A 25,964-nucleotide genomic window follows, 5' to 3' on the forward strand; every position below is an offset into this window, starting at 1 on the left:
AGTCGGTCCTCATGTCAGTTCCTAAAGCCAAATGTTCAAATGTTGCATTGTGGTTATTGCGTCTTCTTTGTGCCATTTCATATCTAATTTTTTAGTAAGCCTGGCTGAGTCTCCTTCATATATATTCACACACACACACACACACACACACACACACACACACACACACATTCTCAATCCATCTACTTCTCTGTATTTTCAAATACTGTAGTTCAAACAACCTTCATCCATGAACTGATTTCTAAAGGAATTTACTACCTAGACATCCTTACTTCTATTTTTAGCCAATGAATCCATTCTTCATTCAGCAGTAAGAAATAAAAGTTACTTCATGTTATTCCTCTGCATAATTTACAACACTTTCCCATCACATGTCAAATGCATTTTAGATGACCTACCCTGACTTTTGTGGATGGTAGCTCACAAAATACATGCCCTGTATAGATTTCCTTCTTCTATGACATTCTCCTAATACCCTTCAGCCCCAATGGTTTTCTGTTCATTCCTGTCAAAATTAACTCTTGCTTTGGGCCCCTCTATTGGCTCTTCCTTACCTTTTCTTGACTTCTAATCATGCAAATACCAGCTTAAATGCCTCCACTTTAATGTGGGTTTTCCTGGCTACTCAGTATAGAATAGCCACCCAATCCTCAATCCTTACTGAATATGTATGGAGAAAGTATCAAAATGCCAAGTCTTGACTGGAAAAAGATATGGTTGGAGGTGTGACAGATAAATGTTAAATTAGGATTGTTCAGTGGAGCACAGATTTTAAAAAAGGAAAACCAACAGCAGGCATTTTCCTTTGGAAAAATAAAAACTTTCTCTCTAGAGAACTTTGAACAACAACCATTTTTAAAAGGGAAGACACTGAAAAAACATAAGCTTCAGAGAGACAATGAGGGAAGTATGGTGTATATAGATTTTTATGAGGATTATTAATGGACTTCATGTCAATCCTTGAGTCAGAAATGACTTGTAATTTTACACTTATTTAATGTCTTTTTGACTTACAAAGCTTTGTTATCTAAACACTACATTAGCCAGAATGATAAATTGGTAGGAAAAGGATATGATCATTATTAACAAATATAAGGGCAATAGTAGTCAATTATTTATGAATCAGTGGGAACATCTGGAAGCTTGACCTCCTTTTGGTATTAAAAGGATTTGGAGCATTTACTGTATTTCACTATTAGTGCCACTCCAGTTATTACATGCTCTGCCAATGTTTTATATAACTGGACTGATTTCCTTCTGACTCAAGGTCAGTTGGCTGTGAAGGGATTGAGTTTTCTAGGCACTGCCTCCAGCACTTATCTCTTGTTTGCTACAGTGCCATGTTAACTAATGCTTACAAATATTGTAAAATATGTTACTGGAGCATTATATGGTATATTATGTAAGCATCAAAAAGAAGAAACATTAATTCTTAATTGTTATCTTCATATTCTTTTTTATTAACATTCCTATTTTGACACATGCATATATGTAGGTCCACAAACTTTATATATAATTTCATTCTCCTCATTTGTACCTAAAAACTAAATCACTTTTATTCACAGAATCTTTCAGCTTGAAACAGAAGTTTTGTTTATTCAGAATTTATTTCCAATGTATTCTGCATAGTAAGTAGAGGTTAAAAAGTGTTTTCTGAAGGACTGAGTGACATAAGCCTCAAAATATATGCTCCTATATATGCTCAAAATAGAAGCTTCATATTCATAAGCAGGTGAATGTTCAAGACCATCTAAGACACTGTACTTAAGTGGATTTATTCCACTTATGTGGATAATTCCAAATCACAAACAGTCAAATTGTTTGTATTTAGTTTTGTTGCTTTTTTGCCAACATAATTCATTTTGCTTAGGCTTATTTCCATTCATAGAATATTTATCATGCATTTCCATGTATCAGACATGATGCTTTACTAGACAATAGAGGCAAAAATGATGGATACTTGATAGTTTCTTGTTCTAAAGGATTTCATTTTTTTCATGTAGTCTGAACACAGAACAACCACAGTAGGACAAATGTTTCAATGAAATAAATGAGAGATAAATGCTCTAAGTTAGATCATGTAAATTAGAGACTTAAAGAAAGATGAGAGTAATGTTCTGTAATGAAAAGCAAAAACAAATGAATAAACAATCAAAATGAAATGTCTGGTTAATACAGTAATTATTTTTACTGTTTCCATGTCTTTTTTTTTAAACAGGGAAGCACATTATCAATATTGGAAAACGGAGTGAAAATAACAAAGCAGCAGATGTAAATCCCTAGAATGACTGTGCAAGGTTTTCATCATTTGAAAAGTGAATGTTTCTAGCTTTGATTAAAAAAACCCACAAATATTTGGGATGACATAAACTCCTCCAAAGTGGGTAAACTGCAGAGACTTCATTCCTTGAAGTAGGAGAGAATGCATATATACTTATCCAATAGCTGTTTCACCCCTTATCCCTGCTGGCGCTTCTCCTACTCTTCTTGCCCAAGATTGTGGCCCTTCATCTGGTTGCTCCAATAATTGATGACTGGATCAGCAAGTTGACTCTGAAACCAAAAAAATGCTGTATAAAAGCAGTATGATTGACTCAAAACTCTGTGGCTCTTGAGAGTGTTAGAATGTGAGATGTAAACATGAAGGCAACAGCTGGGAAGAGCAGAGTGAAATCGAGGTTGAGCATCATATTTGAAGAAGGTAGATTGCTGAAGCTACAACCTAATGGAATGCATATGACTAGCAGGTTGGTAGAAGTCTCAGAGTGAAGGAGGTTAAAGGTTTGAGATACAGCAAGAAACAGAAGCAAAGACAAATAACAACTGAATCACCTTGACCTGGAACTCTGGAGTAGCGAGAAGTGAATGCCTACTTCCTAAGGGAAAACCTCAATTGACCAAAAATCAGCTAAACAGGTTGGTGAGAACTTTAAGGAGTACCGTGTCTAGTGGATCCAATGAAGGAGAGGAAAGACCTTATATAGTCTTTCTTCAATAGTAGGCCCAAGCACTTAAGAGAAAGAGCTCTTTGAGTAATAGCTTTAATTATAGGAGAAAGTGGGTTAAACTTTTCCCTTCAATTAATTATTTCTCTTCTATGTAAAAAAGTAATGCTCTGACAAATTATCAGAATGTTTTAAGTGTCTTTGTCTTTAGAAACAATGAACTTTGGTAATGCAGACATAAGTAGTATTATAGTAATGGTAATTCTAACCATGGGATCCTCTGATTTAATTCCTTTTTCATACTGAGAAAAGAAAGGCCTAAGGATTCCTAGGTCTTTTTTTTCCCTCACAGGAGTATGTGTATCTCAGCAGAAAGATGTATAAACCAAACTCATTCTTTTTCATGATAAAATTAGTATTTGGCTGAAAGAAGGAAAGAAGCAAGGCATGAAAGAAGTTCTGGATCATGAGAACAATGTTCCTGACTGGTAACAGGAGTCAAGAAAAGGAATTCTTGTGGTAGACTATGCTATGTGATAGAAAACTCCCAGATAAACAGCACTGGAGGTAAAGGCCAATGTCTTCCAAAAGATCTCTCTAAATACCATTCATTTCTCTCCTACTTTTCATTCTTTCAGGGTTCTTTATAAAGCTGTATAGTGTTCTATTTCTCCTATTCTAAATAGTCATAGTTCCATTACCAGGCTCATAGCTTAACTTTCTTTTCCTAATACTTTTTTATTGTAAAAATAGTGTACAGAGGGCTTACAGTTACACAAGTAAGGTAATGAGTACATTTCCTATCAAGCATTGTTACCTCCTCCTTTGTTTTTCCCCTACCATCCCTTCCCTCCCCACCTCCCCAACTCCTCCCTCCCTCCCCCAACAAGTTGTAAAGTTAGTTTTCAACATAATGTCTTGTGCATCTCATTGTTACAATGGGGCAACCTGTATCCCTATTTAAGCTTTTTGTTTTTTCCCTTCCCCTCTCCAAATTAGAAAAGTGTATATACAAGATGCAGGGCACCAGAATCAAATACAATGAAAACAGGGGTTATACCATGGGGGAAGAACATATAAAAGAAACAAAAATACCACATAGTACATTATAAGTATGTTAAAAAAACAATAGCAAGCAAGAAAAAAAACACTTATGTCCCTGTCTTGGGGTTCATTTTACTTAACATAATCTTTTCATATATATACGTGTATATATGATCATATATACATAGGATTTTTTACCTTTTCTGCTTGTCCTAGACATATACTAGTTATTGCAAATAAAGGAAACCATGGGACCTATGTTTCTTTGGGCCTGGTTTACTTCACTTCATTTCATAACAAGTGGGACAGTGTCATTCTTTCTGATGGAGGCATAGAATTTCTGATGGAGGCATATATATATATATATATATATATATATATGTACACAATGGAATATATATATATGTATACACACACACACACACACACACACACACACACACACACACACACACACACACACACACACACATATATAATATACCACATTTTCCTGATCCATTCATCTACTGAGAGGCATCTGAGTTGGTTCCACATCTTAGCTATGATAAATGATGCTGCGATAAACACAGTTGTGTGGTACTAGCTTTCTTTTTTCAAAAAAATTATTTTAAAAAATATTTTGTTTGTTCATTTAAATTTTATTGTAAAGGTGATATACAGAGGGATTACAGTTACATGATTCAGGTAATGTGTACCTTTCTTCCTTCCTTTCTTTCTTTTTTTTTGGGGGGGGTCAGTTGTGGGGTTTGAACTCTGAGCCTAGGCACTGTCCCTCAGCTCTTCAGCTCAAGGCTAGCTCTCTACCACTTGAGTCACAGAGCCACTTCTGGCTTTTCCTGCTTATTTGTTGCTGAGGAATCAAACACAGGGCCTCATAAATGCAACGTAAGCACTCTACCACTGAGCCACCTTCCCAGTCCGGGTACATTTCCTTTTGAACAGTGTCATTTCCTTCTTCATTCTCCTCCAGTTTTTCCTCTGCTGACTTTCCTCCCCCCATAGTTGTATAGTTCATTTTTAACATATTGTCTAGTAGATTTCATTGCTGATATGGCTTCCCCTTCCCCTCTCCAAATCATATAAACTTATATACAAGAAAAAGGGTACATATCTTAGCTATGGTAAATAATGCTGCAATAAACATAGTTGGGCTGGTAGCTTTAGTATGACCTTGTTTGTGATCATTTGGGTAAATGCCCAAAAGTGGGATTGCTGGGTCATAGGGGAGCTCTATGTGGAGTCTTTTGAAGAACCTCCATATTGCTTTCCAAAATGGTTGAACAAATTTACACTCCCACCAACAATGCAGTAAGGTTACCTTCTGTCCACATTCCCTCCAGCATCTGTTGTTATTAAAGTTCTTGATTATAGCCATTCTAACTGGGATGAGGTGGTGTCTCAGTGTTGTTTTGATTTGCATTTCTTTTATGGCTAAGGAGGTCGAGCATTTCTTCATGTGTCTATTAGCCATCCTTCTTTCCTCTTCAGACAAGTTTCTCTTTAAGTCTTTAGCCTACTTATTTATTGGGAAGTTGTTTCTTTGAGGATTTGTTGTTGGGGGATTTAATTTTTTGAGTTCCAGGAACCAACCCAGATGCCCTTCAGTAGATGAAATGTGGTATGTATACACAATGGAATTCTATGCCTCCATCAGAAAGAATGGCATTGCCCATTTGTTAGGAAATGGAAAGACTTGGAAAAAATTATATTAAGTGAAGTAAGCCAGGCCCAAAGAAACATAGGTCCAATGGTTTTCCTTATTTGCAATTACTAGTATATGTCTGAGTCAAGCAGAAAAGGTCAGATAAGTTGATGTTAGGCAAAATGAACCCGAAGATAAGGATTCAAAGATAAGGATTCAAATGTTTTTTTCTTTGTTGTTTTGCCTCTCCCCCATGATATAACCCCAGTTTTCACTGTATTTGATGTTGGTATATTTTGTCGAGGGGAAGGGAAAAAACAAATTGTTTAAATAGGGATACAGGTTCACCCATTGCAACAAAGAGATGTACAAGACGTTAAGTCGAAAAACGAACTTTACTACTTTTTGAGGGGGGTGGAGAAGGGGGAGGGGGGAAGGGGGGGGTCTATGGGAAGGGATGGGAAGGGGAAACAAAGGAGGAGGCAACTATGCTTGATAAGAAATGTACTCATTATTTTGTCCATGTAATTGTAACCCCTCTGTACGGTATTTTCACAATAAAAAAAAAAAAAGAAATGTACTCATTACCTTGCCCATGTAATTGTAACCCCTCTGTACGGTATTTTCACAATAAAAAAAAAAAAAAGAAAAAGTGTACAGAAAATAAAAAAAACAGCAACAGAAGGTAATTAACTAAAGGAAAAAGGAAAGGAGAAATGAAAAAAATGCAAACAGTATAATAAAATACCTCTTCCATTTCTTGGAATTCATTTTGATAAGCATCATTTTATATGATCTTAGGCACATAGCTAATGAGCCCTTGCAACCCTGTCTTAAAAAATATCCTCCTTTTTTCCCCTTCACTTTGTGAATGTTTAGATTTAAGTAATAATGTCCGGCGTAATTATTTGTCTTTTACTGTGAATTGGTTTTACTTGTAGATTTATAGGCACAATCTAGTTATTACATGAGGTAATATGAGTCCCTACATTCTCTGGATAAGGGTTTCAGCATTGGGATGGAGTAGCAGAGCTCCTATTTCAGCTTAAATAGCATCTTTCTTTCCTTTGTGAGGCTTAGCCACAGGACTGCTGCTTCTTTCTGTTATGTTCCTTGAGTTTTCCATTAGGCATCAAATAACTGGCAGTCATACATTTTTTTTTAACAATCTGAGAGACTAAGATAAATGATGAATATTTTAAAACATTTTAGGGTATGGAGGAAGGCAACTAATGATAGGTTGCTTTTATTCTTTAAGTAATGTAGGAGGCAATGTTAACCACACAGATTGGGAAAGAAATGGGTAATAAAGCTTGGAAATGCTCCTGTGAAAATATGGCCAGGGATCAACTAGAAATGAATAAGAAAATTGCAATAAGGTTCAAGAGCTGATTGATAGTTTGCTTTATTACAGTGATTTGCAGGGTTTTCCCCATCCCTCAAGTCATGAGCATGTGTCCTTTGGCAAAAGTCCATTTATGAGTATGGGAAAATTTACATCTTTATTTCAGTAACCTTGAACTGAAATTTACATTTCTTCCAATTGTGAATATGAGCCCCAACCACATTAGTCTTTGTAGTTCTTAAGATATTCTACCAAATTTAAATATTAGGTGCTTTATATCATATTAAAGTTATAGAATATAACATCAGCTGTTATATACCATTGTTATTGCTCTTTAGTATGTTAATAAGGAAGTATATGTACTACTATGTCACAATTTCAAGGATGTTTTGGATAATTTTATTCAATAGAATAATATATTTTCTTTATATTCTATTAAAGATTTTTTTTGTTCTAGTCCTGGGGCTTGGACTCAGGATCTAGGCTCTGTCCCTGAGCTTTTTAAACCAAGGCTAGCACTCCACTTTTGGCTTTTGGTAGTTGATTGAAGGTGAGAGTCTAATGAACTTTCCTGCTTAGGCTTAGATCCTCAGACCTCAGCTTCATAAGTATCTAGGACTATAGTTGTGAGCGCTGGTGCCCAGCTTCCTTTGCATTTAAAATATTTTTAGAAATAGTCATCAAATTTCTGAAGAGATTTATGGCCCATTTAAGGTTAATGATGATGTTTCCATGGTGCTTCAATATTGTCACACATTATGTAATAGTTAAGAATGTGAAGAATGCAAAACAATGGGATGAAATATCATTATTAATATGGGCAGAAAAATGTAAGCAATTCCCTAGGTTTATCAGGCAAAGTGAGATGCTGCTTTTTGTCATGTCACATTTTTAATATTGTGATTTAAATTGTATTTTTCTAATACAAATGCCCAGAACTTTCTGTTACAGTCAATTAAACCTGTCTCATTAATTCTCTCAAACCTTCTGTCAGGACACACACATAATGTAGCATTCATATTTCAACATTTTACAGCCAACAGCATGATTTAAGACTGATGAAGACTTTTCTATATGGGGAATTTTATTTGCTGAGTATCGAGTAATGCCATTTACAAGGTTGCTTCCACAGGGATTTTTGTGGGTGAATATTGATAGTATAGCCTTTGATTTGTTGTTTTACTGATTGATAAACCAGTGCCTAAAGGAAATGATTGAGAAAGGCTGATAGGTTAGCATCAACGAAATAATACTATTGTACCATAATGGCTACCAGTCCTGTTTTTTGTTCCTGTGCTTATCATGTACATATCTATTCTCATCCTTTAATTATGAATACAAGTGATATATATATATACACACTGTAAAGGCATTCTACCCTTATTCTTGATTCCTTAGTGATTCAAATGGGTCTGGCACTTTCCATAGTCTCTGGGTCAGTTCATAATCCAGAAAAATCAAAACATTTTGTTCTTTTCCACAGTGATTGTCATACTGATCTAGGAAAATGTGACTCATTTTGAGGGACATTTATGAGAGTGACCTGAAAAGAATAGGTGTTACTGAGATATTGTGTGACACCTGAATCTGCCATAGCCATCTTCCCTTCCCTTCCCCTGTGACAGCAGAGCCTGCTAGAGAATTAAAGCGGTAGAAGACAGTGGTCCTCAGACATGACAAGAGCCATCCATAGTGAATATGTGGTCTAATTAGGACCTTGGATCGTGCTATGCCTGTAGTTGGCATGTAGATTTTAATTTCTGGGTAACTACATATGTGAACTCAGTATTTATCAGGTCACTTTGAGTTTCAGCTACTCAGGACTGAATCAATCTGTGTGAGCACAGACTTATTTCCAAAACTCTGGATTCTAATTAATCTGGAAAATCATAATTATCCATGAAATACTTATTAGTGATGCATGAAATAGTCAAATAAGAATAGCAACCAAAGAAAATTATTTCATACTTTTGAGAAAACCTTGCTTTAAATTAAGCTGTGACTAAGTATGAGAGGAAGAAAAAGGCTGCATATTCAGACAATCAATCAATCAATCAATCTATCTATCTATATATATATATGAGTAAATTATTTGAGTGGAATGTTCATCTATCCTCCAGGTGGCCCTCATTTTTGAAATGCATAATTTTTGCACACTTTGGAGTAAGAGAGTCTCATCAATCTTCCTTGTGGGTTTATGCTCATGTGGAAATGATGGGCTGTTGAGGACAGCCAATGTTGCCTGGCCTATTGTACTGAAGAATAAATGAGTAAGAGTCTTGATTACCTTACAAATAAATCTGGTTAACAGTTATATTAATTAAAATGCCTGGTTCTGCGGCTATTCTGAACTATTTATATGTGATTTAATTCATATCAGCAGCTAATTTGTATTTAATGCAAACTAATGGGTTTTATGTAAATGGAGCATGTGGCAGTCTATTTAAAAAACAAATTATCTCTAGTTTCATTTCAGTTATTTTAATTAAATTTAGTCTGTGTGTGTGTGTGTGTGTGTGTGTGGGTGTGTATGTGGGTGTGTGTAAGTGTTTGGGGGGGATGAAGGGGAAAGAGATGTGCTATATATGACGACATGATTAAAACCAATTTAAGTTTAAGAATTGGAAATAAGCAAAGCCTGATCCTTGCTACACAGGAAGCTGAGATCCCAGGAGCATGGTTGGAAGCCAGCCTGGGCAGGAAAGTTTGTGAGACTCCTATTTCTAGTAAACTACTTAAAAACTTCTAGTAAACTACCTAAAAACCAGATGTTGAGTTCAGGGGCAATGACGAGGACCTGACTTCAAGCTCAGGAACACACCAAAATAAAATAAAATAAGCAGTTCCTTCAACAGATACATCCAACCTTTCATAAAGTTTAGAGAAGTCAAGAGAGCCAGTATTTAAAAGGATGTTTTGTCAGTTTTATAGAGCATAATTTCCCTAAAATGATGTTTTTAATATCAACTGTAAGCTCAAAAAATGCTGTGCAATAGATTTGTTAAGGTTTTTTTTTTTTTTTTTAATTTGGCTAGAAATTTTGTTAACATGTAAATGTTCATTATGTATGGGGTTTCTCTGGGAATTTTTATAGTGTTGAATAGCTCAGTGTACTCTTTTTACTTTAGCTCTGTTGCTTTAACCTAAAGAATTAGAATTTTAACAATAGACTATGCCTTATCTGTAGTTTATATTTCACCTTTAGTTTTTCCTTTCAGTATTTGTAAGCTCATTTTTCCATTAAAGAACAATTTACTTTTATTCCCATAAAATGAATTATTTTGGTATTGTCTCATAGCTAGAGAAGATTTTGGCACTTTTTTTTTTGTCCTTGGATAACCAACCCTTCCCCCCTTTTTAATTGCTTAGGTAACTTCAAAGTTGGTGAACTCTTCATTTTTTCCTACTTCTATCCCCAACTAGATCATAAATTCCATAAGGACAAGACCTAATTTATTCATTTCTATAATCAAAGTGATTTTGTGGCAAGTAGAAGATATTTAATGTGTATTTCTTGAGTGGCATCTCCTTAAAAAGGAGCTAGCAAAATCTTCACTCTGAAGAAAATACAGAAGGTTCTTTTTTTCTCTCTTAAACTACCAGGTATGGGACAAAAATTAAGCTGAAAATTTGTCTAATCTAGTTTGGTAGACATAAGATCCAATATTATCTTAAAATCTACATACTAATGTATCTTGTAAGTTGTATTAGTGTTAGGGGAACCTCATGTAACCTTTTGGCCTCTGGGAGTTGAGAAGGTCTCCAAAAAGAGGCAGGGATTGATTTAAGGCTTAAAGAAACTTTCTAGGCAAACACTGGGAAGATTGGATTTCTTCAGTGATACAAAAAAGCTATGTAATCTCCATGGGATAAGATACAGCATTAATCCCAAAGAATAGTCTATGTACTGACATTACATTCTATTCTTGAGTAAACATTAAAAGCACAACCTAGCCCTAACCCTCTCCCAATTTTATATTTGCAAGACTACAGCCATAATTAATATGTTTTGAATTTTATTACCTTTAAACACATAAGGTCACTCAAAGTAATGTTAAAATATGTTTTAGGAACTATAATTTACAGAATATTGTGGCAAGCTTGTACAGGAAAAGACAATCCTTTTTAATGCTTCATGTTTCTTTATCACTGGGGACAGAAAATGCAAAGCCTAACAATTGTCTGTGGTGTAAATTCGGGTCCGATTGATCAGCTGACAGCTTATCCAGCTTGCTGGCTATCCAGACTTTATAGCAGACTCTATGACTTCTGTTTTAATTTAGTGTCTGCCAATTTAGAGTCATATACAGCAACTCAACTCCTCCAGAGAAATGTTAACAGATAAAATTTGCCATATAAAAAAGGGAAAGAGCATTCACTCAGTAAAAATAATTGAAAAAATCTGCTTTTAAACAATGGAGTGATGTTTCAACAAGTTATTTAATTAATTTAATCATAATTCATTCAGGAACATTCTAAGGATAGTATAATAAATGCTTTATTCTGTACTATGAGGTAACAGATGCACCCAAATAGGATAGTCATTCTTCAAAAACAGACTGTGGGAAGCTGGGAAGCTGGGATGTGCAAATTACAATTTATACTCCAGATACCTCAAAGGATAGAGTTCAAGAAAGAGGTGAGAGAAAAATGATGCACACTTGGGAGCCCACTCTGATGTCCATTTTCTAAAACAAAACATGAGTTAGTGATATACTGTTATTTTTGTAGGTGCCAAATTCCTCCTTTCTCATCACCTTCCTTTTCCAGCCCTCCCTCCAACCCCCCCTCAACTTGCAACATTAGACGTACATTGATTCAATTGGCAGGTAATTTATCAGCCTAGCATTTCATCTTCTCTACAAGCCAAAACCTGTCCCAGTTGTAGGTACGTCAGGGGGGAACAATTGGATATTCCTCTGACATTACAAGGACACCAGACTGATAAAAATTTGTTCTTGCATTGAACTTGATGTGAAGGTGGAGTGCTTTAATTTTTAAAAGTCTTCTCTGTAACTCTCAGAATAACTGATGACCCTCATTGGTATTCACATTTCAAAAGCAGATAAATCTTCTCAGGTCTTTTTATTTGATTCTAGGTCCCAAACTCTTCATTTACAATTTATCCGCACTCTATTATGACCAAAATCTCTTTACCTGGTGAGTCACTCACTCCATCCAGCTTTATCTATTCATCTATCTGTCTCTCTATAGGCAGTGGGCTAAAAACAACACCACTATTTAAAACAAAATCACCCATCTTCACTTCTGTGTATTAGAAGATGAAATGATTTATATCTGAGAGAAGGTTCTTTGTTTAGAGAAGTAGCATAGTACTCTTTTCCTATATTAGAGTTAAGGCAAGGAGAAGATAATGCCTAAAGAAATTAGAAGAACCCATGATTTTCAAAGTGCCTCTGGAAATAAGGGAGGGAGTATCCAAAGGCCAATTTACAGGAGATTGATTGGTGCAGCAGCACAGTGCTCTGAATCAAGGACTCTTATGTATATGTGGAAATAGAATAATGAAATCCAGTAAGAACTGTATAATCTCTATAGTGCAATCAATATACACTAATAATTCTTTTTAATGATGCTAGGTTTTGAAATAAAGCCCTCATACTTGCTAGGCAAGTCTTCTACCACCTGAGCCAGACTCTTAGATCTTATTTTTTAGCTTTAGTTATTTTTTAGCACTCTTGCTCAGGGCTGACTTTGTACAGAGATCTTTCCCCAATATCTCAGATGCAGCTGGGGTCAAAAGTGTGTACCCTATGCCTAGCTAATTTGTTGAAATGGCTTTCTAACTAGTTTCCTGGGCTGGTCTTGAATTTTAGTTCACCTGATCTTAGCTATCTCTCCAGAAAAACATTTAAAGGTAAACACACAGATAAACAAAGGTTCCATGATATGTTGTCCCCATCTCAGATTTCTCAACAATTTCAAAGATACTGAAACATTCATATTGCACTATACATTTCAAATTATTTTGTTAGTCCTGGGTAACATCACTCCTCAAATATAGCCACAGTATTAAGTTGTGATAAAATATTGCAAAGTTCCTTTAGACGAATTTAATGTATAAATCAAAGTACAATAAATAATGACATATCCCATATACTTCTGTAGTATTTTCAGGGACTAGGGTTGTTTTGGTCCACATGTTTTGAGGCAAGTCTATAGAATTTAACATTGACTTAATTAGACTGTGATTCCAACTTTTATTTTAAACAAATGTATTCTGTGTTTTTTTTCCTAAGAAAATCAATTTTCATAATGACGGTTGCCAGGGTATTGGCTAGCTTGACATAACCAGTCATATTTAGAGTTCTTCACTGTTACAAGGATGGTGTGGAGAACGTTTAAGTAGCCAAGTCTGGAACAACATTTTGGAAGACAGCTGTTCATACTGACAATTTTCAGCATGAGAACTCAGTCCTTAAATACAGAGTTTAATGCCATATATTATTTCACTGAACATACAATAACATTCTCAGATCTGGATAATTAAAATTGAGTGGTTTGTGTTGTTGAAGACTATGAGAAAAAGTTTTCTTTGATGAGTTATCAAAGACGAGTTCTCAGTTTCAAACATGTCGCATTTTTACTGCAATCTGGAGAATTATTTATCTGAAGGAAAAAGGATAAAGAGTTAAAGAGAAAATGGAATTATATCAATGCTATAATATTTGATATAATCAACTGCTGTAAAGCAATAAACCCACTATAGGATACATAGTTAACAGTCCTTAATTAAACTTAAATACTTGTCTATCACTTCCCAGCAGCTCCTATTCTTATTGAGGAGCTATGGGTGCTCTGTTTTTGGCTGCCTTTACTGTAAATGTAAGCTAACATTTCTTTATAAAAATTGCCCACTGATTCCTCTCTGTCTGTAGAAATCTTCAAAGTGGTAGCGTGCTCTTTCCAGATACTTTCAAGGTGATAAGATGAGATTAGGAAGAAAAACTAAAAGTTTTTGAAAATCCAAGATTAAATAAGAAATCTTAAATACTAATACAATATGCGAGTAACTAGTGTATAAATATATCCCATTCACTGGTTGTCAGGACTGTTTTATACACCAGGGAGTTATCTAGGGAGAGAATAAAAGTGACAAATTGGACAGAAGATGACAATAGAGATTCTACTATACATATATGTACACACACACACACACACACACACACACACACACACACACACACACACACAGAGTCAGCACATGGCTATGTGTCTAGATATTGTGCTATACTATCCATATTAGATATAATTAGCAACTGTATCATGTTGGTATCATGTTGTTTGTTTGTTTTTGTTTTGTTTTTCATATGTACTGGTTTGGGGTCATGAACTCATGGCCTGGGTGCTGTCCCTGAGCTTTTGTACTCAAGTCTAATGTTCTACCATTTGATCCACAACTCTACTTCCTGCATTTTGGTAGTTAATTGAAGAGCCTCACAGGCTTTCCTGCCCATTCTGGTTTCAGAACAGGGTCCTCAAATCTAAACATAATACAATGAGACATAAGAAGAAATAGTAAGGGGCTGGGAAGGTGGCTCAGTGGTAGAGCGCTTGCCTTTCATGCATGAGGCCCTGGGTTCTATTTCTCAGCACCACATAAGCAGAAAAAAAAGCTGGAAGTGGCGCTGTGGCTCAAGTGGTAGAGCACTAGCCTTGAGCTGAAGAGCTGAGGGACAGCACTCAGGCCCAGAGTTCAGGCCCTATGACCGGAACCAAAATAATAATAATAATAGGAAGAAATAGTAAGCTTTTTTAAATCCAAAATTAAGTAAGAAATCTTTAATACTAATAAAATATGCAAGTAACTAGTATATAAATATATTCTTCAGTAGCTAGGATTGCAGGACTGAAGTAATGGCACCTGGACTGCATCATGAATTTTTAAAAATTATTGATATTATAAAGGTGATGTACAGAGGGATTACAGTTACATAAATCAGGTAAAGAGTACATATGTTTTGGGACACTGTGACGTCTACATGTAGTTTTAAGCACATGAATTTGACAATTTATATGAGAAGTTAAAAATGCTCTTACACACAATTTGCAGGTTGAAAATATTATATATGATATAAAATCAGTCAACTAGTGATATAGGTTGTGCTCATGGGAATTTTGTCAACCTTCTTTCAAGATGAAAACAAGAATATTCTATGATGACACTAATAGGAGTTGTCAAATATTTTAAGAAGTGACCAAGATTATTTTGAAAGTGTATTTATTTTTTCTTCTATCAGAAAGAGTGACATCACCCTTTTCGTAAGGAAATGGAAGACTTGGAAAAAATCCTATTAAGTGAAGTAAGCCAGATCCAAAGAAACATAGGTACCATGGTTTCCCTCATTAGTAATAATTAGTATATGTCTAAACTAGTCCTGACAGAGAATGATAATAACTCAAGAGCTGTACATATGACCATACAAAATGATACTCTTCTTCTTCTTCTTCTTCCTCTTCTTCTTCTTCCTCTTCTTCTTCTTCCTCTTCCTCTTCTTCTTCTTCCTCCTCTTCTTCTTTGTCGGTCGTGCCTGGGTGCTGTCCCTCAGCTCTTCAGCTCAAGGTGAGCACTCTACCACTTGAGCTACAGCGCCACTTCTGGTTTTCTGGTGGTTTATTGGAGATAAAAGTCTCTCGGACTTTCCTGCCCGGGCTGGCTTTGAACCGCAATCCTCAGATCTCAACCTCCTGAGTAGCGAGGATTACAGGCGTGAGCCACCGACAGGGGCCCGGCTGTTCTTATTTCATTTTTCTTTTTCCATTGGCTTATCCCTGGCAATCTCTGTCTTTGATTCTGGTACCCTCCATCTTTTATATACATTTATCTGATTTGAGGAAGGAAAGAGAAATAACAAAATGCTGAAAGAAGTACAAAGGATAGCCCATTGCAACAGTGATATTCATAAGACACTATGTCGGATGTCGGAAATGAACTTTCCAACGTCCAGGGAGGGGTGGGGGAGGAGCAGGGGGAGGGAAGGTACTGTGGGGGAACAATGGAGTGGGTAACAATGTTCAACAAGAAATGTACCTTAGGGCTGAGAAGGTGGCTCAGTGGTAGAGTGCTTCCTTGCATGCATGAGGCTCTGGGTTCGATTCCTCAGCACCACATAAGCAGAAAAAGCCAAGAGTGGCGCTGTGGCTCAAGTGGTAGAGCGCTAGCCTTGAGCTGAAGAGCTGAGGGACAGTGCCCAGGCCCAGAGTTCAGGCCCCACGATCGACAAAAAAAAAAAAAAAAAGTACCTTTTTCCATTGGCTTATCCCTGGCATTTGTAATTGTAATCCCTCTGTACAGCGTCTTTACAATAAAATTAAATTTTATAAAAGTAATCACACTCTAAAAAAAATTATCTGTGGATGCTAGCTAATCATAGCTAATGCTCTAGGTATTATCTATCAGTTCATATACTATATCACATATGCACACATACACATATCTCTTTCTAGATATTCTTAAAGGTTTATTTAGCTACTCACTATACTGAAATTTAATTTTAATTGCTTGAAGGTGTTAGCCAATAAAGTTTGTGGGCTCTTGACTCATTGATGCCAGAATTCCTTATTATTCCTTAACTAGCCCAATAGTTATCTCAGCCCAACTTGCTTTTCAATCACAGCTTCCCTTTCTCTTCTTCCATATTCTGTCTGTCCCTGCTACATGGAAGGTGAACACTTTTTCTTCAGTATGCCCAGCTCTACTATGACCTTTACACTGCACCGTCTCAAGCTAATCTCAGCCCAGAAGTCATTTTACCTTTCTGAACCCATATAATGAGCATTGATATATGTTATAGCTTTTTAAGTTCTTTGCAGGCAGAATTCATTATCAAATTCATTTTCTGTTGTCCCTTGCAATATATAAAATATGCATTCCAAGAAAATGTGTTAGAAGGAAGTAAAGAGAAGTATCAACTATATGGGCGAAAAAGTAGTTCTTCACCTTTTCTGTCTGAAGTTTCATGCTGGTGGAGAGGCACCAAGCAATTCAAATTAATTCCTTTAATCATCTCATTTTGAAAGTCTATTTCTTTTGACACTACATTTCATGACTAGAGCAAGCTTAAAACATCACTGGACTGCTGTCTTTCTGTCATATAGTGACATGTAAAATATTACTTTATTCATCAGTCCCTGCGCAGAAGACAGAAAGTACTAAAATATAACAAACAAGGAAAGAGGAAGACTTTAATTCCACCATAGCTGGGTAACAGTCCCTGCTCCATTGTTTACTTGTGCACCCATGCCATTGTTCACCAAATGTTTTCTTTGTCATTGTTTTAACATTTATAAAGTAGTTATATGAATATATAATGAATTTCCTATATGTACTTGTTATTGTTAATTATTCTGCAGTTCATGTTTCTTTAAGATGTAATTATAATGATACAATCTTTATTGATGTAATCTGAGATCTCTATTCTAAAGTTAATCAATTAGCATTGGTACAGTTTGCCTTAAGGTTTACCCATGTTGTCATAATTTTATGCTTTGATTATTTTTCTCAGAATCTCTGATGAAGTATTTCTCATCATCAAAGTGATCAATTCTACAGCTTAAGTTTACTATAATAGTCAACAAATTGACTGTAGGATATTATGGAAAGTAAGAAAGTATTTATACTTGCAAATAATAAAAGATATAGTGAAAATATAATAGTAGAAATAAGAGTGATTATCAATAAAACTGTAAAAAATTCCTCTATGAGCTACTAACCTTCTTATTAGCTTCTCCTCTTTGTCTAGTAAAATGAAGAAATCAAACTTAGACAAAGGCACATCATTGTGAAATATCACCACATCAGAACTAAAGAAACATTGTTAAGTGATTCAAAGGAGCTAGAAAAAAGTTGGTTACACATGATAGGAAATCGTTCATCTCTCAGTACTTCCTCATGTCCTGGAAGTCCATGAAACATGATTTATATTCTAAGAGAAGATGAATTTTATCTTGTAATTCTATAATCAGTTGTTGTAAGAGGAAATACAGATTTACAGATTTACCTGTCAAGGTATCTTCCATAAGAAACTCCTAGAAAATTTAACTAAGAAATATAAATTATGACCTCCTCCACCAGATATAGAAAAGTCATACTAGTCAGGAGGTTTTCTCAATACAAAAGGATGAAGAATCAGCTGTCTCGGGTGACCAGCTGAGTTTCAACACCAGAGCAAATTAGCATTTTATATCAGAGTTGGTGGTTAGAGCTCTATGTGGAAGAAATTCAGTTTTCTGAAGTATTTAAAGTTTGGAAAATTGTTAGTACACATTTGAATGCTTTGATGGATGAAATGTTTGGAAAATTACCAATGATGAACACATGGGACAAAAAGAAAGAAAAGTGCTCTAAGGAAAGATGTTGTATTTTAAAAAATATAAACTGCTTCACATAGTAGTAAATAAACAAGAATTACAAGGCTACAATAATATAAAATTGACCAAAATAGAACAATAGCAGTTTCTGTGTGAGTTGAATTTGAGTGGTGACAGTGGAATAAAAATTTCTATCTCGATTACTAACTAACAAGAGGTCAATAGATTTGACCAAAAAACATAGAAATGGGACATATATTAAGGTAGTTTACTTAGAAAAATGATGCATATTAAAAGAATTAGGAAAATAAGTAATGGATTTTTTTGGGGGGAGGGGGTCCAGTCATGGGGCCTGAACTCTGGGCCTGGGCACTGTCCCTCAGTTCTTCAGCTCAAGGCTAGCACTCTACCACTTGAACCAGAGTGTCACTTCCAGCTTTTTTTTCCTGCTTATGTGGTGCTGAGGAATCGAACCCAAGGCCTCAAGCATGCAAGGCTAGCGCTCTACCACTGAGCCACCTTCCCAGCCCAGGAAAATAAGTAATGGAATCAGATTAATGATTTAAAAGTCTTTGAAATCTGAGATTAATAGTCTATCATTGTCATCCTATACCTCCTCTGTATCAAGATCCAAGTTTGCATACCTTCCTGAGACCATTAGGCCATTCCATACACATGAGGATTTTGTGTGTGAGGTTTTTGTGTGAAATCTATTGTTTGGTTGAGATTTTTCTCATAACATTGTGTGGTTGTCTTCTCCTTGAGCCAGTGATGTAGGAGAGTGTGGTTTAAGACTGGGAATGAGGCTCCACATGGGGCTGGAGGAAGAGGGCATGCAGAATGTAGAAAAATGTTTGCTTGAGCTAGTTATAGACTCAGTGACTACTATGACAAAGAGTTGTATAAATCTATCAGGTATCCTAGCTTCCTGTAGAACTGACAGATAGTTGAGTCAATGGACTGAGACTCTGCTGCCCAAAAATCTGCTAGAGTGAAGGGACACCGGAAAAAAATAAGAGTTTAGAAAAGATTTGGGGAACATTAGGGTGGAGGAGTTAATTTAAGGATAACATCTTACTTTTCATCACTTACTGTTCTATAGGAGTTTCATCTTGTGAAACTCCTAGAGATTCCATTGATCAGGTCGAATCCTAATTAATCTGACATGGAAAATCAACCACTCACCATAAAGAGCCTGAAAGACTGAATAATGTGAGTGGAACACTTAAGTATCCAAAGAAAGAGAATGTTTAAGGAGATAACTGGAAGTCAGAAATAATCATTTTTCTCATTTAAGAATTAAAAAAAATAATATTACAAATTTGTACAGAAAGGTTACCATTTCATAAGTTAGGTAATGAGTACATTTCATTTTTGGACAATGTCATCCTTTGCTTTCTCCCAGTTTATTGAAGAAAATGTAAAGGTATCATAGAGAAAACTTCTTGGAACTTATAAATATAATGTATTTTTTTCAATATTTATTATGATTTCTGAGACAGGCTAGTGTCTTTAAAGGAGAGGATCCAAAGAAATCACAGAAGACACAGGTGACTCTCTACTTCTGCCCACAGCTTGTGAGCTGGGTGGGTCCCGCCACACTATAAAGGAGGAGGAAATGTCAGTTTCTCATGCACCTACCTGGAAGGAACAGGTAGGTAAATGAATCACTTTTACCAACAACACTTGAGGCAAGAGAAAGCATTCTAGCTAAAATCAGATGATCAGAAATCTCAAAAACAATGCAGTGAGTAACATACAGTGATCTAAAGAGAGTGGAATACACACTGCTCACCTTAATCTGGGGTTTCAATTTTCATGGCTTCATTTACCATTGTTTAGACATAGTAAATGAAAAATTAAACAACAGTCAAATATTCTCTAATGTTTGCCATTTGGAGTAAGATGATACAAATCACACATAACCAAGCTGTTAGACCTATGATGTGAGTTTTTCCTTCATCCAGCATATCTGTGTTGAATAGGCTGGTGCTCCTCGGCAATTTAGCCACCATCTCAGTTATCAGATTGAGTGTAATGGTTTTGCAGTGTTTGTGAATAGGTTGTGATACTACTGACTGCTCAAAATCCTCTGTGTGTTAGGAAACATGTGGTCTGTGGATAAGGAACTACTGCAAACAATCAATACAGAAGTAGAAATTCAACAATTAAGGATAAGCTTCCTGGGAATTTATAAAACAGATAATAAGATCTCTTGAAATCAAGGGAGCATTTTGAGTATATTTAGCCCAGAAAAACCTGCCATTTGGTAGTTGGTGGAGAAGAAAGAGATAAAAATGTTCCTGAGGTTTCATTCTTCATGCTGAGAAAAAGAGAACCTCATTCTAGGAGGGAGGGAGAAGGGAAGGAGAGGAAGAGGAAGAGGGAGTGGAAAAGGGAATGAAGAAGAGGGAAAAAATGAGGAGAGGGAGAGAGAAAGGGATAGGCAGAGGGAAAGGGAGAGGGAGAGACCCCTGGGAACAGGACAGTATGGTGAAAGAAAGAGTAGTTTTAGTGAGGGAATACTTGGTTTACAAATAGCAATGAAATTTTATTTATGCTTGAGAAAGTTGATGATAACCACAGAAAGGAAATATTCAAAATCTTTAATTTGAAGAAACCAATGTGATTCAAGAAAGAAAATCAGCAGGAAATAGTCTAAAGTTGAACCTAAAATAATAAGAGTGAGTTGGAGGAATGTATCACTATCCTACATATAACCAGTTTTACTAAATCATGTCAATTATACTAAATGTGAATGGATTGAGATCATTACGAAAAGATGGACACAGAATAATGTATACTATAGCAATCAAATATATGCTATTTCCAAGAAACATTTAAAATAATAAGTGACTACTAAATAGAGGCAGACAGGAAAAGCAAACATTTGACATAAAAAGAAAATAAATATGGAAAATTTCTTACTCAAAAAATCGGATTTAAAATTAAGAGCACAAAAAGATTTAAATGGAGAATTTATATTAAAACTACAAGTGATGAAAATTTTACATATGTAAGTGGCCATCACTGATGAATGGATAAAGAAAATTACACATATAAATACATATGTGTACAAGTGAGTATTATTTGTCCATAAAGAAGAATGAAATTGCGTTATCTGCAGAAAAGTGGATGGAACTAGAGAGCATCATGTTAAGCAAAATAAACAGCTCACTATAAGCTGAGTTCTTGTTCATATGCAAATTCAGTTCTTTAAAAGTGTAAAGCAGTAATGTAAACCAAGTATTATTTAAGAATGGGTACCAGTTTAGGGGCTGGGAAGGTGGCTCAGTGGTAGAGCACTTGCCTTGCATGCTCAAGGCCCTGGGTTCAATTCCTCAGCACCACATAAGCAAAAAGAAAAAGCCAGAAGTGGCGCTGTGGCTCAAGTGGTAGAGCGCTAGCCTTGAGCTGAAGAGCTGAGGGACAGCGCCAGGCCCAGAGTTCAGGCCCCACGACTGGACCCCCCCCCCCCCAAAAAAAGAATGGGTACCAGTTTAAAGGCCAATGAGATGGTACTGTGTATTGGGGAGTATATGAAGGGAAGAATGTGAAAGGCGTATTTTACATACATGTATGAGAATAAACAAGGTATCTGTTGAAATTGTTAATAGAGGAAGGGAGGAAAGTGAAGAGGAAGAATGGAAAGAATGTGTTTGATCTGAAAACTATATTCAGATATGAAAATATTACAGTGAAACTCCTAGGTACAACTCATATATGTTAATAAAAATGAGGATCAAAAAAAACAGAGGAAAGTTAAGGATAAAGAATTAGGAGTTAAGAGTTAGCAAAGCATAAATGGATAAAGTAGAAATACACTTGCAAATTTTGTTAGCTACTTTCAACATTATTCAGAAACAGGAGGCACAATTTGCCAGACTGCCTCTTCTATGGACTAATATGAATTGGGAAGTGAGAATGGGAGCAATAAGAACACACAGCTTTTAGGTGCTCTTTAGTTATTTTTTATATCAAATTAGAATCAGATAGTCAAAAACATTCATCTGAAATCATGTCTGCAAACTAATAATTTCTTTTTTTGAGTGGGAGGGGGTCCAGTCGTGGGGCTTGAACTCTGGGCTTGGGCGCTGTCCCTCAGTTCTTCAGCTCAAGGCTGGAGCTCTACCACTTGAGCCACAGCGCCACTTCCGGCTCTTTACTTTTTGCTTATGTGGTGCTGAAGAATCGAACCCAGGGCCTCAGGCATGCAAGGCAAGCGCTCTATCACTGAGACACCTTCCTAGCCCTAATAATTTCTTAAAGTGCAGGGAGAAACATAAGAGATCATTGATTATGATAATGCTTTAAACAAATGCTTTAAGCAAAGAAAGAGAATGGAAATCCATGCTGTTTCTCTTGAGTACATTAACCTTGTTTACATAGTCCTCCTCCATGCTATTTGAGATATATATTTGAAAACAAATTCAGGCATGGATATTCCATAAAATTTGTGTACTTTATTTCAAAATAAGGGATAGAGATTGAAAATCAGGTAAAAGATTAGGCAACAATCTTAAAAACAAAACAGGACAAAATCTCTCATTCTCAAAGAAAATTTTTTCTTCATAAAGGAATACAAAATCTGTTCAATTTTTTATGTTCTGCTTAAATTTCCATTTGTATCAGCAGGTTCTTAATTGCTGTGCACTGTAATGAAATTCTGGATGTTTCCTCTCATTGCACACTATTTTGTATTGCTTCTCTTTAAGCATTTATGTTTCCTAGAAGCAAAACAACTTGCTATCAAATACATGAGTTGAAAGATCTAGAACATTTTTTGGTCTGTTACTCAGGCTCATTTTAATTATAAGCTTTAACTACATTACTTTATGAGATAGACAAATTAATGAGACTCTAATTTGATCCTTATCTCCCTTTATGACTTTTCTTTTCAAAATTCTTCTGTTTTACATAATCACGTTAAAATGAAACTTTTTAAGTTCAAGCTGATTTAATGAGGATTTTAATTGGAATTATGTTAAATTGGAGGAAATTAACATATTCATGATACTCATAGTTCCCATCCAGAATTTTTTTATATCTTTCTATACAGTAAAAGCTTGTTTCATATTTCTTAACACATTTTAGTACTTGTCACTGTTATTCACATATTATGTTTATTTTCTATTTTTATCTTCTTTTTATATGTCGTGGATTGTTATTGCTAGTTTAAGAAATACATTTTTGAAGTGTCATGTTAGATTTTTAATCAACTAAATAAACATAATTTGAAATCTAAGTTGTAGTTTCGAATATTTCCCTAATTTTTCTAGATCGACTATCAGTCTTAAGCAGAATAGTAATTTTGACTTTAGAAATGTACATCTTTTATGTGTTTCTTGTCTTATTGCAATGGCTTCAAAAAGTTTAATATTAACTAGTATAATAATCCTTGTTTTATAGAATGCACCACAGGTCATAGCTGAAATGCTTGACTACTGGAATGTGGTTGGTTCAGATGAGTTATGTATTCTAGAGCACTTTTAACTGAAATTATTTTTGCTAAGATTAATTTTGACACTTTGGAAGTTTCATCAAAGAATCTTCTGGCTGTCTTTGGAGATAACCACATGATTTTTATCTAATTAATCTACTAATGGTATCATTCACAATATCTGTTGGCATATCTAAAATAAACTTTATCTGACAGAGTAAATGATATTTCTAGTTAATTACATAATTAAAGTTGTATTATATTTGTCATTTTACATGTAAAATATAAAAAGTACATGTTTTATCATGTATTTCTTTGTGATCTCTTAGTCTATTATTTTATTATAAAGAATGCATAATATTTAATCCATTTATTCAACCTAAAAGCAATTGTACGTGGTAGAAATTATCCAAAGTTTGATATTCATATGAATTATTGGTAACCTTGTAATTATTAGGATGATATTTTATGGACAATTTTTAGATTTTCTTCTTTTATTGCCACTGATCTGTTTTTGTTTTCTAATTCTTGAAATTATTACTTTTGTTTTCCAAATAATCTCTGTAGCAATGATATAAATTTGAATTATGTGATGATATATTACAAAAATTAAATTCATGTCTATTGTCTTTGGTTTGTTTTATTGTGTATTTTCAATGTAATTTTTCTTTTTTAAATGGCATTATGTGAATTTGAAAATGACACAAGTAAGCTACATCATGGTAGTTCATGCCAACAATCCTTACTACTCAGGAGGCTGAGATCTGAGAATCACCATTTTAGAGCCAATCTGGGAAGACAACTGCACAATTATTTCAATTAACCATTAAAAATCTGGAAGTTGACTATAGGTCAAGTGACAGTGTGCCAGCCATGAGCAAAAAAGCCAAGGAAGAGTGCACGGTGCTGAGTTCTAGTCCAGGACTAGAGACAAATATGAAGCAAGTACTTATTTTCTATTTTTTCTATATAATTAATATAAAATAGGTATCTTTTTAATGGTATATTCAAACCTCTTATTTCTAAGAAACAAGAAATGCAGTAGAAAAGTAGAGCTTGATAATTATTGGAAAAGTTTAGCAAGTCCAAGCAAGCTGTAATTGATACTATCAATATTAAAAATATGAATAAGATAACTTCAATTTGCTGATATCTGCAGAGATGATGAATAATTATAAATATATGTTTAGAATGAAAAAAGCAGACAATATTTATTTGCTCTAGTATTGCTTATTTCTTAAGAACAATTAATAAAATAGTGGATATTTTGGAATTCAATAATATAAAAGTTCAGATTAAACTGTAAGAAAATCCTTAAACAACATGTTAGGTATTGTTTTAAAACTTTAACGTTTACTCATGTTATGGACAACATTTTCTAACTAAGAATTAATAACAATTTTCAAAACATTCAGAGGATACTTTAGAGAAGGAAAATTATGTTGGAAATAAGGACTTAGCTATGCAGTCTATATCCTTACAATAGCAATATTTCATTTTGATCTCCATCTCCAAGCTGAAAGACTTTTTTCTTGATTTTCTTTATAACTTTTACCAGCAATTTCTTCTGGCTCCCAATAACACTCACATTTTTGTTGTTGTTGGAGATTGATTTGGTTGTGCCCCAAAGTCAAAGTTTGCTTATTTTGATTACAATTTCTTGTTCACCAAATATTCTTTTGAGAGTGATTCATCTATTAATTTGCCTTGTTAAAACACACACACACTCTATCTATCTATCTATCTATCTATCTATCTATCTATCTATCTATCTATCTATCTATCTATCCATCTATCTGTCTGTCTATCTATCTATCTAATTTTGGCTCAACCTGTAATGGATTTGTAAAGTACTCTTAGAAGAATTATGAACAGTATTAAGTTACCAGAAATCAGTTACGTTTCTCATTTCTTTCTAGGCATTCAAAAATTGAATGTTCTAATACTTTACAATTAGTTGAGGGTACGTAATAATTCTAGCCAGTCATATATGTGTTGTGCTATTGTTAGGTTAGTGAAGTTAAAAGTTTCTTAGTGATTAATTAGTGTTTTTTACCTTCAGTGTGGTTGTGAACACTATATACTGAACTGTCAGAATCAAAGTAGTAAAATTTACTGGATTTCTCAATCACCACATGGAGGAATGTGACCTGAATATTATGGATGAAGAAAATGGGCATGATATAGAATAATAAACTGTTTCATTAAACATCT

Source organism: Dipodomys spectabilis, unplaced genomic scaffold (genome assembly GCF_019054845.1).
Source record: "Dipodomys spectabilis isolate Male_0828 unplaced genomic scaffold, ASM1905484v1 ptg000140l, whole genome shotgun sequence".
Lineage (NCBI taxonomy): Eukaryota > Metazoa > Chordata > Mammalia > Rodentia > Heteromyidae > Dipodomys > Dipodomys spectabilis.